The sequence below is a fragment of the Momordica charantia genome, assembly GCF_013281855.1.
Source record: "Momordica charantia cultivar OHB3-1 chromosome 3 unlocalized genomic scaffold, Mcharantia_2.0 BLBB01000003.1, whole genome shotgun sequence".
NCBI classification, from domain to species: domain Eukaryota; kingdom Viridiplantae; phylum Streptophyta; class Magnoliopsida; order Cucurbitales; family Cucurbitaceae; genus Momordica; species Momordica charantia.
In genome coordinates this window covers 11,835,287-11,852,880 of record NW_028275161.1, presented here as the reverse complement: position 1 = coordinate 11,852,880, position 17,594 = coordinate 11,835,287, and the positions used below count along the sequence as shown (strand labels likewise).

The 17,594-nt window shown below is 36.4% G+C and overlaps 1 long non-coding RNA gene and 1 pseudogene across 1 annotated transcript; one reads left to right on the top strand and one right to left on the bottom strand.

The window, feature by feature from the left end:
- The window catches only part of LOC148212389 (uncharacterized), a 36,828-nt pseudogene that overhangs the window by 12,293 nt on the left and 6,941 nt on the right, over nucleotides 1-17,594 (top strand).
- LOC148212390 (uncharacterized) lies at nucleotides 10,364-13,089 on the bottom strand. The gene is made up of 3 exons (XR_015789660.1): nucleotides 12,366-13,089; nucleotides 12,236-12,276; nucleotides 10,364-10,677 (listed from the first exon to the last, which is right to left on the bottom strand). It is a non-coding gene; the product is annotated as an uncharacterized LOC148212390 (long non-coding RNA).

The following is a 17,594-nucleotide window of genomic DNA, read 5'->3' as shown; positions in this document are numbered from 1 at the left end:
GGTACAGTCATGCAAGTTGGATAACTAGTATGAAAAATTCAAAGTCAACAAGTTGATATATCTTTACACTTGGAAGTGGAGCTATATCCTAGAAATCTTCCAAACAAACTTGTATAGCAAGGTCAACTATGGAATCTGAATTCATAGCTTTAGACAAAGCAGGGGAAGACGCCGAATGGTTACGAAACTTTTTGGAAGATATTCCTAATTGGACGAAACTTGTACCCCCAATATGTATACATTGTGATAGTCAAGCCGCTATTGGAAGAGCGCAAAACTTAATGTATAATGGTAAATCTCGACATATACGTCGATGACATAATACCATAAGAAAATTGCTCTCGAATGGAATTATATCAATTGATTATATGAAATCAAAGGATAATATTGTGGATCCGCTTACGAAAGCTTTGACAAGAGAGCAAGTGAAATTGTTTTCAATAGGAATAGGATTGAAGACTATAATATAAGATTAACATAATGGTAATCCAACCTAGCTGACTGGAGATCCCAAGATCTAGTTTCAAAAGGGAAAAAAAATTTATGCATACAACTCAGAGGAGCACTAAGAAAAGGAATTATAAATTCATAACGGTTCCTATTATAAAAATTAGTGCAAACCTGGAAACGGATGAGGTTAGGATATACTTTTAATGACTCTTTAGCTCTTTTATAAAAGTGGGGTATTGCCAGGATACTCTTTAAAGAAGTCATCTATGTGAGTGTGAATGGGCCGCTTCTATGAGAATTTTCAACGCTGAATTCTCTAAAAACACTCATGAAACCAAGCGGTATTCAGGGCCAAAATGAATACAAACATGAGAACCATTAGTATTTCGAAGAATATCTATATAATTATTATGGACTTAATTTACTCTTAAAAAGTTGACAGTTCAAAACTTTTTAACTACTGATCGAAACTCCATAGTTTTACTAAGGAAAGATCAAAGTCTTAGGCTACTTATCCTGATGTAGTTATTATTCATGAGTAATTGTACATGTTTTTAAAAAATAAATTTTATTCATGTGGGGGATTGTTGGAATTTTTGAATAAAATTATTTTTGTTAAAAATAAAGAATCACAACTTTTCATGAACGGGTGCATCTTTTGTAAAGGTTATGTCCTTTTATCAAAAGACATAATTTTACATGGAAACATATGACTATTTGAATGGCCACAAATAGTCTATAAATACGTGGTTCTTCTCAGTTTTGGAACACGGAAAACTATCCCTCAAAATTCTCTCATTTCTACTCTGTACGAGTACTTAAAAACTTTTAGTTCGTTGGCTCCTATGTGTGGAGTGCTGCATTCACAGGTTGGTATATTTGTCCTATCATGAGAGACAATTGTTCATGAAACCTTGACGACCATAGAAAGAACAAAATTATCTTAAGGAAACAACAATACGTTGGGTTCGGATTATTTTATTTAATGTTTCCTTAAGTTTTCTATGCATATTTCTCCTACAAGAAGACCCAATTCAAAGTTGTGAAAGAATAGTAGAGTTGAGTTTCTCGACCCTTTTGCCGTAGGACTAATCAGTTCTATTTCTCGATGGGGGCAAGGGAATGGATATAACTCATCAGTAGAGTGTCGGTTTGATGTGAGTTTTCTATTTTTACTTGCTCCCCCGTCGTGATCGATTGAGAATGGATAAGAGGCTCATGGGATTGACGTGAGGGACACTTAAAAGCCGAATACTCCATTCAGTTAGCAAGCCAAAAATATATATTAAAAAACAAGTTATGTGTAGATACAATTGGAATCAAAATAGAACGTAATCAAAATATTCGAATTAAATAAAATCACACAAAATAACTTTTTGTATCACACAAAATACAATGAGACCGACGATCGAGACCAGAACAAAATTTCTGCATTTCGAATGAGCTCCAATTTGATCCTATATTCATAATCCAACTTTTTTCAGCATGGACTAATTTCTAGTTCAATGTTTAGAGTTGTAATGGATATATATATTTTATACCTAAATAAGGCACTATAGAAGTTTGAAAACGAGACTTGTAATTTTACCAAAAAAAACCAACCAATGTAAATGTGTTTCTTTTACCACTTTCAATTGGATATATATTATTTTTTTACTAAGAAAAACATGGGAAAAATCAACTTTTTAGTTTATCTTTCGATTCATCCAATTGAATTTTAGACTTGGATAAATATTAAAAATTTTAACTTCTAGACTTAGATAAATATTACCATTTTTAACTTCTATTATACTTTTGTTTCGTCCTTGTATGTCTCCATTGAACTCATAACAGATATCGTTTCAACAATTCTTCCGACAGAAGTCTACCAAAAGTAAAGGCTGCATTTTAAGACTAAATCTGACGAAATTGAAAATATACCGCGACACTTGAATAGCCTTTTTTCAGCTGTAATGATTGCTTCCATACAGAAATTCTAATGATTATTTGAAGAACTTTGCTTATTCTTTACAGTTGATGTGTTTAGAACTTTGGACCTAGGAAATGACCCTGCGGCTATAACGTTTGCTTCTATTTGAAGAAGAAGAAAGAAGTGCATATTTTACAGTACTTGTTACTTTGAACAATACCATTACTTGGCTACCAAGATATGCATCACTGCATGACTGTCATAGATGTACTTCCATTGCATCCAACTTTTGAAAAGAAAAAAAAGGAAAAATTCTCCAATTAAGGCGTCAATGAAGGATTCAGGTAGTACATCAGCATCTACGCACAGGTGGGCTTATGTTCGACCAAGCCGGAGAGGTGCAGACAAAATCTTACACCGATATGGTACTCGGCCATGCACACTCTAAATATCGATTAAAGTTAGATATATGAATATGATATTAAATTTGGAAGCAGAGTATTTAAAATATCATCCTAGGGTAAATATCCTTGACCATGCCTTATGAATGGTGACACTTTGTTAGAGCGGGTTTTGATTGCACATCAATATTCATTGAGTTTCATCTCAAAATCAATAGATCATAAGAGAGAAGTAGTTTGTTTCTCTTATAACTCTGTTAGGTTCTGCTATTTGTCCCATCAAGACCGTATTAATATTTATGTGATTCAATTGACAATGATATGAGTAGTTCATGTTTATTATATACCTATGCAAGGTCTCGAATAGGTCTAATTGTATGATATTATCCGCTTTGGGCATAGCCCGCACGGCTTTGCTTTTGGTTTCATCCAAAAGGCACACAAATGGAGATAATTGTCCTATCTTATATACCTATAATCATTCACTTCCCTAACTAATGTGGAACTTTGTTTGCAATCACCTTACAAACCCAACATTTGCCTCTCAACACTGATGAAATATATTTGAAATGATTTATTAACGACAAGAGGGTTGTTGATTTATCCCTTCAAATTATAAGTAAAAACAAGATAAGTCAATGCATCATTGTCTCAATTTAAGACTTGTCGTTGACATTATATTTTGAAGAATATAACTTTTGTTAGGAAAGGGTACTTGCACCACTAGAGAGATCTAACTTCAAAGTCGATTAGAGGCTGCTCATATTCTCTACGAAATTTGATGATAATATAAATTTGTTAATTAGTCAATTTTTAACTGCAAAAAAATATTACCTTTAGAGACAAAATATTTTCATCTTCGCTGAAAATTATTGGCGACGAAAATCGTTTCGTCCCAACCAAGGTCGCTGTACAACTGTCTCGCTGAAGCACTTAGGCGACAAAACACATGACATGTAATGTGATAAAAGTGTATTTCGTTGCAATTTTGTAAATTTCATTCACTATGCGAATTTCATAGCATCTTTGCTTTTTATTTTAAATTTTTTATTTAAAAATTTGTGTTTTTTGCAAATTGGATGTTCCATTTTTGTCACAAAAATGTAGAGACGTTCCAAGATTTGTGGCTAAATTTAAATACTAAAATATAGGATAATAATGTAAATTTTATTTACGACAACATTTACAAGTTTTTGAAAATAATCACAACTAAATTTAAAGTACCTAAATTTACAAAGAAGTTTCTAAAATAAACTAAATCAATGTACCAATATATACAAATAAGTTTCTCCTTGCATGATCGTTAAAATTTGATTAAATAATAATCCAAACTCTAATCACAATTATAATAATTAGTCTCATTCGAAAACTACACAAAACAGACCTCAACCATACTTAATCCTCAAACATAAGTAACATCAATATAAATAATTAAATTAAAACAATAGCAATACATGAACTTACTTGAGAACCACACCACCAAGAACTAATTTAAGCATGTGCAAAAGTTATGTCATACACAAATCACAAAATAATAAAACCATTGCCCCTCGCCCTTAATCGGAACTTAAGCTTGTGCAAGTCATGTCATACATGCATACGCAAATTTCAAACTTAAGAGCAGAACTACAACACCAAATAGTAAACTTCAAGACACTATTTAGACATACATAGATCTCAATTTTACGTAAAATCCACACGCTTAAGTCTTATACCGCCCCTTGCCCTTTATCACAATTCCAAATAAAAGATCAACCCCCCTCCATAAACTCAAAACACAGAACAAGCATACGTAAATCTCAAAAAATCTTTGTCATAACTTCCGACATACCAATCCCAAACATAAAAGCAAAACCACACTAACAAAGACTAAAATGAATACACCCTCCCCTCTTACCGTTCACCATAATTCCATACATAAGTAAATCTCAAGTCATAAACCTGTCTCACTCTTCATCATAATCTCAGACATAAGAATTTTAGGGGAGGAGAGAAAATAGATAATAATAAATAAGATTTCATTAAATTTAATACTTTGATACAAATCTAAAAAGCTATTTATACAACTATAATGTCATAGTAGAAAATCTAATTCAAATAATATAATCTAAACTAAATCTAATCCAAATAATATCTAATTAAAATTTAATTAAAATTTAAATAACATTATCTAATAATATTATCTGACCTTCCTTCTCATACTCACAGTACTAAATTGTGAGTTTGCTAAATAGGGAAAATTAATGCTTAGAAAACGAAACCGAATGTCAAAACTAAAACTAAACTAAACGAAAGCCAAAACCCAAACCAATGTCGTAGAAATTGAAGAATGCCATAGAAATTGCAACATGCCAACGAACAACCATGTCAATACTAATGCCTAACGAATACCAATGCCAATACCAATTTAAATTATTCTGCCTCTGCTTAACGGCAATAGAGTTGAGTGCAAGTGCACACTGTAACAAGTAATAAATTATAAGTACTCCAAGTTCGTCTCCCTAGGGACTAGTTTTCTTTTCAATAAGTTTGCAAAATTGTTTAGTGCGAAATCATTTTATGGCAAAAATTGATACGCGACAACCCAAGCGTATTGAGCTACTCGAGCCACAAGCCACTTGAATCCAATCATATAGTTGGTTCAACCCGAAAGGCCAAGAGAGGGATTACCTTTCCAGTCGTTACCTTGAGCAGATAGATGACTCATTATGCTCAAGGTCGGAAACACTTCACGAGTTTGTTGACCAATCAAACAAGCATGCTCCGAGGGGTTCAAATACGAAGGCCTAAGTTCAACCACACAAAGGGATTCGAAATTTGGGAGGGGTTTGCACAAGGCAATGAGAGAAACACTCGATTCTATTCAAAGACAATTCCAAGATGTGTTACAATGGAGGGGTACAAGCCTATTTATAGGCCAAAGCCCTTGGCCTTTTAAGGAAAATAACAAAATTAAAAAGAAAATTAAAATTGATAAATTCCTAAAATGTCTAAAACTTGCTAAAGATGAAATTTAAATTTGATAAATAAAACAATAAATCATAAATAAATCATAAATCAAATATCCCAAGAATAAACCAAAATCATAAGGAGGGAAATTCCTTATTTGGGAGGAGTGGGCAGCAAGGCATGGCTGGCAAGGGTGGCGGATGTGCATGGGTGTCAGAGTGGGGCGCGCTGGGTGGGCGGCATGTACGCTGGGCGCTGGGGCAGGCGCTGATGTTGGGCGGCAGGGGCGCTGGTGATGTGCGGTAGGGGTGCTGGCGATGCGCGGTAGGGCGCTGGCGTTGGGCAGTATGGCTGGGGCGCTATTGAGCATGCGGCACGTGTGGGCGCGGGCGCTGATGGCGGCATAGACACGCGGGCGGAGGCTTCTGACACAGGCGTGGGCGGGCGGCAGCGCGTGCAGGCATGAGCGTTGTGAGGCACAGCGTTCACGGCAGGGGCGTATTGTGAGGTTAGCAACACGACATGTGCGGTAGGGGCGTGCTGTGAAGTTAGTGACAAGGCGCGCGCGGGTAGGGGTGTGCGCTTGGCGGTGCTTGCGTGCGGTTGTCCTATGCGCTTGGCAAGGCACACTCGTGCTACGGGTTCCTCACTTGGTCGCACCTTGATGAGACATCGATGCTGGATCTTGGTGCCTTCATTCCCTTCTTCTTGTGTGGAGCCAATATAGCTTTGCACGTATTTTTCCATGGCTCCTTGAAGCTTTTTGGCTCGGGCCCTAGTGATTGGTCCTTGTAGTAAGCTTGGTGGCTTATGATCACATCAAAAATAGTTTAGAGTATTTTGGTAAAACAGTGCTTCAAATAAGAGAGAATAGATTATGGAAAAATCACCCCCCTATTACTGCCTTAGACTTGAAAAAGATACAGCAACTAATCAATGTACCTTGCCCATCATCCCTAAACATGCAAACTGAGTTCCACTTCTATTCCATACCGCTTTTAGTTTGCTTATAAGCTTAGGTTAGAATTATGCATCTAAGAAATGCCAAAATCCTAAATAAATAAAGCTCCAACTCTCATTTAATGGGTAAGAGATCTTATGTCTTGGTTCTTATTTTAGTTCTTATTTCTTAGTAAGTTCTCATTTTATCTTGATGAACTTCATTTAACTCTAACCTTTTTAGAATCAAACTGATTTGACCAAGTGAGTAGCAAGTAAAGTAACTATAAGGAAAATAATCAATCAAGATAAGTAATGAGGGCATGAACACCGTGCTCCTTGATAGTTGCAGTTTGGATAAAAATTAAACCAAAGCATTCATAGAAGGGTTGAAATGGTAATTTAGCTCATCCTTGAAATGAAAACAAATTGAAACACAAAGAATTTGTAAAAAAAAAACATTTGTATTAAATTAGAACTGAAAACAAAAATTAAATAATAAGAGGAATGCTAGAATTTTAAATAAACTTGTGAGAAATAGGAACAATGAAAATTAAAAGTACAATTAAAAAAAAAGAATCAAACTGGAAACTAATCGGTGAAAATACAAGAACAAAATAATTGAACAAAATTCTAAACAGAATTCAAAAGCTGACAATATAAGAACAAAATAATTGAACAAAATTCTAAACAGAATTCAAAAGCTGGAATGAGATGATTTGAGCTAGGCATCTTCGAAACTCCATTTATAGATTTGGAGGGTTGCACTTTGTGGAGAAATCCGTGAGAAGTTGTATTTGTTGGAGAAATCTTTAGGAGGTTGTGGATATTTTCCACTTGCGCAATCTCATGAATAACCTTCCTTATTTCTCAAACCACATATAATGGATAAAATATATATAATTTGCTTTAATTTAATTAAATAATAATCAATTAATTAATCAATCTATCAAATTAATTAATTAACTTTAACTAATTATTACATTAGTATCTTATTAAAATGCATATCTCTCTCAGAACCTATAGTTTTAATGTGTATACATTAATTTTAATCTATAGTTTTAATACTAATTTAATTCATATTAATCAATGTTTGAATCTTAAATATAACTCTCATATTATAAAGTTTAATTTTTGAATCTTATTCGAAATTAACTTTATATTCAAATTTTTGTATCTTATACACCTTAACGTACATTCCCTCGTATAAATTGAACAATTCAAATTCTTTAAAAAACTCTTGATCCTTGTTTTACCCTGTTGGGTGTGTTGCCCTAAACTCGTAGTTTTATTTTGTAAAAACAAATGTCTATTTAATAAAGTTTTATTTAATAAATTTGTTGTTGAATCATAGCTTTGCATTGTCCAAAATCCAATAAACTAAACATCCAAGGTTATTTTTTATGTAATCGGGACAGTATATATACTGGGTATATAGTTGATGTACGGGGTATATATTTGATATACCCCTGATATATGAATGGATAATATCCCGTGAATAACCTAAAAGGTCTATAGTATATGGATAAGGCTAGGTACCTTATCCTGGCAACACTATGGATACGACCCACTCTGTAAAGGTTACAGACGACTCGATCCAGGTCGTTCGTGTGGAGACATGCGAGTGGGAGTATCCTGTACAATGAGTTTGTATAAGACCGGACCGCGAAATAGGCAATCTTTAGGTGTAACACCGTTAACTAATAGATTGCTATTTCTTAAGATGACCAGGCAACTCATTCTCAATCCTGAGTGAGTTATGGACTCCTGCCCGTGAGGGCTCGTCCTTTGATCTGTATGGGTGAGAGTGGCCCGAGTCGCCGACTCAATATTCCTACCATTTTGGGGACGAGACCGAGTGGGGAGCTGGGAACATAACTTCACAAGATGGAATTCACTCCTCTCTGACTTTAGGGGAGTAGATGAGTGTTCCCTTAAATGCTGACTCCAGGACTTGAACAAGGGGCCCACCCTCTCATTGGCCGAGAGGGACTTCCAGTTATTGGTTGGACCATAACCGGGTTGTTCATTAGAGGAGCAGTGGTGTTTAAGGAGTAAGATGTAACTCAGGGGTAAAACGGTAATTTGACCCAACTTGAGTTACGAACACTCGTGAAGGATTAACTCGTCATTAATGGTCGTATATCCATGGACACGAAAACATTCTGCAGTGAGAAGAGTTCAACTGCGGGTCTTTAGTGGAATGACTCGTAGTTAATGAATCTAGATTAATTCGGTCAATGAGTTTGACCGATTAATCTTGCATCGTTGGAGCTTCAGATCTGTAGGTCCATTAGGTCCCCTTGCTAGCTCATAACGGGTAAAACGAGGATCAAGTTTTTGGAAGAATTTGAATTGTTCAAATTACTAAAGGGATTATAGGTATATTGATACATTATAATATATAGTTAATTGTGAATTAAAACTATATATTATGAGAGATATTATTTGAATTGGATTCAAATAAAATTAATATGAATAAGATTCATATTAAAACTATAGGTTAAAAATAATGTGCATAAGATGTACATTAAAACTATAGCTTATACGAGAGTAATGTTTTAGAATATGATTCTAGTTTTATGATAAATAATTAAGTGTTAATTATTTATGTGTATATATATTTATTAATTATTAATTGGATTAATAATTAATTATATTAATTAATTTGATTAATTAATATTATAAATATATTAATTATTATATATATATTATTATATATATATATATTAATTATTATTATATATTATAAATATATATATATATATATATTAATATTAATATTAATATTATTATTATTATTAACTCCCCTGCAAAATTGCAGGGGAGTGGGGGTTGCTATGACGTGGGGAGTTACCCCACGTCATTGTTCTTCTTCTTCAATGGTTGAAGAAAACAGAACAAACACTGTGAAAAAATAAGCATCCCTAGATCTCTCTCAAGAAGCTCAATCTCTCCCTCTCGTTCCAAATTTTTGCTCTCACCAGCACGATCACGAGACCCAAGAGGATAGTGAGGAAGAAATAGTGGTGGTATTCGAGGAAAACTAGTTGAAGAAACATTCTTCAAAGGTAAAATTTTCTCTATATTTTTCTTCTGTAAAATTCGGTTTTGTATCCCGAAAATCAGCAACGAAAATCCGTTTCCGCTGCGGGATTCACATCCCTTCATACCCGTTGTGAGCTAACGGGGGGAGCTAATAGACATACAGATTTAAGCTCCAATGATCCGAGATTAATTAATTAAACTTATTAATTAAATTAATCAACATTAATTAACTCTGGAACATTCCACTAAAGATTCATAGGTGCACTCTTATGCAATATAGAACATGTTGTGTCCATGGATATTGACCATTAACAGTATGTCAATCTTTCACGAGTGTTTGTAACTTCAACTGGGTCAAATTATCGTTTTACCCTTAAGTTACCTCTTTTCTCCTTAAGTACCACTGATCCTGTAATGAACAACTTGTTTATGGTCTAACCATTAAATCGAAGTCTCTCTTAGGCCAGTGAGAGGATTGAAAGGAATTGAAGAACCAAAACAGATGGAAAATTTCTCTCTAATGCCCCAGAACTTTTTACACTATTCTAGGTAACGTTATTCATTTTCCTCTGTCAAATGTTATTTTCCAAATTCGAAATAAACAACTCCTTGGGAACAAGTTATAAATACATAGTTTCAACTCAGTTCGATACATCAAACTACAACATAAATAAAACATCAATTCTATAAACTATCAATCAAGCGTCCTTCGTGGACAACACCACCAGGCAACATCCATTATTCCAACTAAACGATTTCAATGAACGAAAGAAAAATAAAAGAAAACACTTATTCCGAGTCGAGTCTAAACAATAGGTGGGATCTCCCCTCAATTCACTTGAAACAAAGTTTATTGCCAAACAATCATAAATAAAAAAAAAACCATCTAATCCTAAACTAAGCTAACATCACTACGCAGCCTATGGTCCTCTTCTGTCATGTCTCCTCCACGTCATCGGTGGTCGCCAATGAACTTTCCGCCTGAAAACAGCAATTGTAGAAGGGGGGGGGGGGTGAGTATATAAAATATACTCCGTAAGTAGCCCTCACCAAACACACACAAACATCATGCTTAAAAACCATAAAGAAAGCATACATCGTCATGCTCAAATCATAAAGACAACATACATCGTCATGCTCTATCATTACAATATGCGAACAACTATAGACATGCTCTACACTGACATTATACATTCAACCATAAACGTGTTCTATATGACCCGATGCTAACCACAATCGTATACAAATCAACTACAGTCCACTTGGCACTCTAGCGCTTCAAGCAACTCTAAGTTCATCTCATCTATCCAGGCTTTCCAAGACCATTCTGTTGGTAGTGTTGGCCCCTGACCATTTATACCCAGAGCCCCGACACTAGTGCATCGACCCTCGACCATTTATACCCGAGGCCTCAATGTCTTCTCAACAATCGGCGTATTGGTCTTTGGCCTCCAAACAACTCCTAACCTCTCACACTATGTTAGTCCTCCAAGTCTCACTCCTCGAATCGTATCGACTCTTGCCATTTAACCCCAAGGCCCGACATTCATCTACAGAGGCTTGGCATTCGACCTTGCCATTTATCCCCAAGGCTTGAACTGTGCATCGACCCTCGACCATTTATACTCGAGGCCTCGATGTCTTACAATCTATTGCCCCCTGACCATTTATACCCAAGACCCCAATAGTTCTCCTTTCGAAAGACTCCTCGCATCGACCCCCGACCATTTATACCCGAGGCCTCGACGCTTATCTTTAACCAATATTGGCGTATCGACCCCCGACCATTTATACTCGAGGCCTCGATACCCAATTAGTGACGTATCAGCCCTCGACCATTTCTACCCGAGGCCCTACACTCACCCATTCACTTCGTAACTGTCATAACTCCACATATCAATTCTAGCCTCCCGCCAGGATTTCGGTACTACTTCCCTAATAACACCAACCACCACAACGCTCATCAACAACACCACCACTAGTATGATCTCAATGCATCTCTCAGCTCACCAACACAAATTAGCATGCTTCCCCAACATAAACATCATTCTAATAGCAAAACAGTAAACCAAACATGCTTTCACAATATATCAATTCTCAACAACAGCGCCACAGTGAGCTCAGTTATAACAGAGCATAGTCAACAATTTTTAAACGACAGCGGTCCAACACAAATCACCCAAGCACTCATTATCCAACATCCGCAAACATTAAGCATTGCTAGATATAATAAAAACTCATAAGACATGCCAAACACTTCATACAGATTTCAGACAACAAACATCCCCACCATAATATTTATTTTAACGAATATTCCCTGCAAACACACATCATTCCACAACAGATCTCAGCAGCTCAACAATACAAAGTTTCTACTATTATCACCAACGAACGTTCAACACTACCTAGGCATACAAACCAACATAAACGAGAGTTACACCGCACAACATCGTATCAGAACCATTTTCAACATCATAAATAGTACATCGACAACTAAATAATAAACACCAACACACGCACCCACCCCCGTGCTACTTACCAACACTTGTTCCTAAAGCTCCTAAGCTTGCCGCAAGGTTCCTAAATCCAAAGAAAACAATCAAACTTGGGTTAGAGTTCATTTTATAAGCACTTAATTTGCCTCGAACTAAAATTGAATGATTCAGTACCTACGAACCCACGCCAAAATACTTTGGTTATGGTTGGGTCACTTCCGGAAACGTTCGAGATTCCAAGATCGAGTTCGAAAGGCTTCGGGCTTGCTGATCCGATGTCTAAAAGGGATGGGTAATGCAAGTCAAGGTCCGTGTGGGTGTGGGTAAATGCCAAATGTATCGGAACGAAGATATTTTCGCGAATCTGCTGCCGTTCGTGTCGGATTGCAAAACGAACGTGTCGCCGGAGCTGCTGTTCGTCGGAGGCAGCCGTCGGGAGCTGCGCACGTCGCCGAGGTTGAGGCCGTAGCAGCAGATCGTCGGGCTGTCGTGGAGCTGATCTGCGCATCGTATGCCGCCGTGAGGACGTCGTTCGTCGTGCGCCGCCGCGAGGAGTGCTGCAGGACGGTGCAGAAACGGTTGCGTCGCCGTGGTTCACCGTCGGGTCCGTGAGCCACACGCTGCAGGCGTCGTTGGAGGGTGCCGCCGCTGCTGTCGAAGACCGCCGCAGCTGCTTGGTTGGATTCCGCCGCCGTGCTGTCGAAGACCGCTGCTGCTGCCACCCTGTGGCTTCGTCGGAGTGTGCCGCCACCGGAGAACAAGAAGGTTCCAGCTGGGTTGCAAGAAGAAGAAGAAATCTGGGGGGCTGGCGGCTGTGGAAAACAAAAGGGAGAGGAAGAAGAAAAAGAAATGGTTTAGGGTTTCTCCTTTTTTTTTTTTATTTTATTCTTATTTTACACTTTTGTTTTCCTTTATTTACTAACATTGTTTTAAAAACCATAACCTAAATTCTCCAAAATTTGAAAACTTAATTTATCCTAATTATCTAAATTAAACTTAGATTCTCATTTATCCAAACATTAGAACTCCAAAATTACAAAACCCAAGAATGTCAATTTGGGAAAAATCCAAAGGCACTAATGATATCTTAAAATTAACGTATCCGAGAACGCAGGGCGTTACCTTCTCAATATAATTCCAGATGATGTTTTTACAAAGCCTTACATGGTTAGGCTAAATACGGAGAGTTGGTGGGGATACATAAGGAAATAAAGGAAAGCTCATAAATTGATTTTAGATTAGCCAAATTACCGAAATTCATAAAGGAAAGAATCAATATATTAAGAGAGATGATTGCAAGAATAATTCTAAATCACAGCTGGTATACAACTCACATATTGAAATCCAGAGTTGTGATGATTTACCAATTACTTGTTGCTTTACCTATTACTACTATCTGCCACCTTCCTTTTTCTTGTGTACTGAAGGTTCTTGTTTGCTGTTATGCGATCGACTATTATCATTGTTTACATCCGTTCTCAAATTGGAGGTAGGGATAGCCCGAATGCCAAGTTTGCATGATAACTCACAATGTACTGCGTTGGACAAAGGTCTAGTTAGAATATCAACAAGGTTATTCTGTGAAGGTACATAACAGGTAATCAATGAACCAATGGCCACTTTCTCTCGAACAAAGTGGTAGTCAAGCTCAATATGTTTGGTCCTGACATGGAAAACAGGGTTGATGGACATTTCAAGTGCACTGATATTGTCACAAAAGAGTTATGGTGTTTTATGGATAGGAATGCCTATGTAGCAAAGGAGGAATATTATCCATGTGAGTTCTATTGTGGTATTTGTCATGGCTCTATACTCAGCTTCTGTACTTGAGCGAGAAATAGTTGATTGTTTCTTCAAGAACCAAGATATAATATTTGAACCGAGGAAGACACAAAATCCAAATGTGCTTCTTCGCGTAATAGGACAACCACCTCAATCTGCATCACAGAAGGCATAAAGATTTAGTGAGCTATTTCTAAGGATTGTGATTCCATGAGTCATTGAATATTTAAGATAACAAAGAATGCGTTTAACTTCCTTTAAATGTTGCATCTGAGGTTCTTGCATGTGTTGACAGACTTTGTTCACTGAGTAGGCAATGTCTAGTCTTGTCAGAGTAAGGTATTGGAGAGATCCAACTAGGCTCCTATAGTTTGTGGCGTCAACAACTGCATCATTTTAGAATTCTTATTTTGACTTGTTGCCATAGGAGTGGAGATAGATGAGGCTTCCAACATTTTTGCTTTCTTCAGTATGTCTCTAATGTACTTGGTTTGAGCAATGTGATAACCATTTGAGATACTGTGAACTTCAATGCCTAAAAAATAATGTAAAGCACCTAGATCCTTCAAAACAAATTCAGTGCTCAAACATGTAATCAATTTGTCAATAAAGTTAGTATTATTTCCAGTAAGAATGATATCATCGACATATATTAGCATAAGAGTCAAGACATGTTCCTGTTTATATATAAATAGAAAGGGATCAGCTTTACTACATACAAATCTCATGTGTAGGGAGAGTCTATCGAACCAAGCCCTTGGGGCTTGCTTAAACCCATAGAGGGATTTCTTTAGCTTGCATACATAGCTAGGAAAGTTAGGATTGCTGAAACCTGGAGGTTGATACATGTAGACCTCTTCTTTGAGTTGTCCATGGAGGAAGACGTTTTTTACGTCTAGTTATTTGAAGGGCCAGTTGTAAGAGACTACAAGAGCAAGAACCAGACGAATTGTTGCAGGTTTGATGACTGGACTGAATGTCTCTTCATAGTTTTTCCTTTAACTTGGGAGTAGCCTTGAGCTACTAATCTAGCTTTATGTCTATCAATTGGACCATCTTCTTTGAACTTGGTCTTAAATATCCATTTGGAGCCTACAATATTGGTGTTGGAAGGTTTTGGAACTAGATCCCATGTATTGTTGTCACTAAGTGCTTGAAGTTCCTCCTCCATGACTTGTTTCCATATTGAATTCTTGAGAGCACTTCGATAGGATTTAGGGTCAGGTTGTAGTGTAGTGGTAAAAAAAGTGATCGGTTGTTGTTCTTGATTTTTGCCTTGTGACCATAGGATGAGAGGATTTATTTTGGTAAACATCAATTATTGACCCCAAAGTGTTAGTCATAGTAGGTTCAGTAAACATTTGATCTGTTTGTTCAATGGGCATCTCCTCAAAGTGAGTAGGATTAGTATACGTTCTCAAGCTTGTGTCACCTGTTTAACCTTCAAAAGGCAAGTCAACAAACAAAAAATCACTAATGTCAGGTACATTTGAGAAATTAGATTGTATGATGGAAGTAGAGATTTCATTTTGAGAAGCACAAGCTTGCTCATCAACTGGATTTGTGCTGTCTTTGTCAGTAGTATCTTGACATTGCTCTGTAGTGGAGTTTTCCAATGAAGGATAGCTTTCTGCATTGTTGTAAACAATGATAATAGTCCATCACATAACAGCAAACAAAAACCTTCAGTACATAAGAAAAAGGAAGGTGACAGGTAGCAGTAATAGGTAAAGCAACAAGTAATAAGCAAATCATCACAACTCACGATTTCAATATGTGAGTTGTATACCAGCTGTGATTTAGAATTATTCTTGCAATCATCTCTCTTAATATATTTAATCTTTCCTTTATGAATTTTGGTAATTTGGCTAATGTAAAATTAATTTATTAGCTTTCCTTTATTTCCTTATGTATCCCCATCAACTCTCTGTATTTATCCTAACCATGTAAGGCTTTGTAAAAACATCATCTGGAATTATATTGAGGAATTTTCCATCTGTTTTGGTTCTTCAATTCCTTTCATGGTATCAGAGCGCTGCATATTGAGAGATCAAATCCAGATGGCTGCTACCTCCTCTATTTCTCACTCAATCAAAGATGAACCTACTCTCACAATCCAATCATTTCACCAGTGTTCCAGCTTGATATCAATCAAATTGAACTCCAGCAACTATTTACTCTGGAAATCTTAGGTCCTTCCTCTTGTTCGAAGTCTTGGAATTGAGCATCACATAGTCAATGAAATTCCACCAGATTCAGAAACAACAGATAAAGAAAGAAACATCACTGTCAATCCCTTATACAATACTTGGCTCACAAATGATGGCTTGCTGACTTCATGGCTTCTAGGAATCATCACTGAGGAAGTATTGACAATGATTGAGGGATTAGAAACAACACACCGAGTCTGAAAATCACTAGAAGAAACTCTCCTAGCCGTCATCAAGGAGAATGAAATTCACATTAGTGAATCTTTGCATAGTCTAAAGAAAGGTAATTCCATTGAAGAGTATGTCAAGAAATTTAAACTTTTATGTGATAAACTTGCAGCTATGAAGAAACCCATTGATGATCTAAGCAAGGTGTTCACTTTGGCTCGAGGTTTGAGTCCTAAATACAAAGATTTTAGGATAGCAGTGTTGTCCAAAACCCCTTATCCAACATTCAACCAGTTTATTCTTGCACTCAAAGCCCAAGAATAGATGAATCAAATAGATGTAGAAGAAGAAAAGATGTTGATTGTAGACACAAATCAAGCCTATTATAGCCAAAGAGGGAGAGGTAGAGGAAGAAACAAACACTTTAATTCAAGGGGGAGGGGTTTTCAACCTAGTAGAAACATTCTGCCTCAACATCTTGATGTTGGAAAAAGTGGTGTTTCAAACCATTCTCAGCCCTCTTTGACTCAAACTTCAAGTAATCCAATAATCTGTCAAATTTGTGGAAAAGCTAACCATGTTGCAATTGAATGCTGGAAAAGGTTTGATCATTCATATCAAATTGAAGAGATACCAAAAGCTTTGGCTGCAATAGTTATAATGAAGAATTGGATCCTACTCTCTTTGTGGAGTTTGGTGCAACATCACACATTGTGAATAATGCAGGTACCATTTCATCCTTACGAGTCTACAAAGGAAATGAAAAGCTCTATGTAGGAAATGGTGAAGGTTTAGACATAACTCACATTGGTCAAAGTAACTTAAACACACAAAATAACAATACTTTATGTTTAAACAATGTGCTTGTCGTTCCTAGTATAAAGAAAAATCTCTTATCAATAAGTAAGTTAATATTGATTGCTCTATGATTTTTATGCTTAACTTTTTTGTTATGAAGAACACTCAGGGGCTAGTTCTAGCAATGGGAACTAGAAGAAACAGTTTATATGCCTTGGAGTAGCAAGAACCACATACTGCTCTCTCTGCCATCCCTCTTCCATCTGCTGCTATTTTGAAAAATGAAGTGTTTGTTTCTACATGGCACAAGCGTTTAGGTCACCTAAACTTAATTTCTATTAAAAATTTGAATAGCAAATCTTTGATTGATGTGTTTGATTGGAAGAAAATAGAATATGTTTGCTCTACATGTCAAATGAGCAAAAGTTCTAGGCTTCGTTGTCTT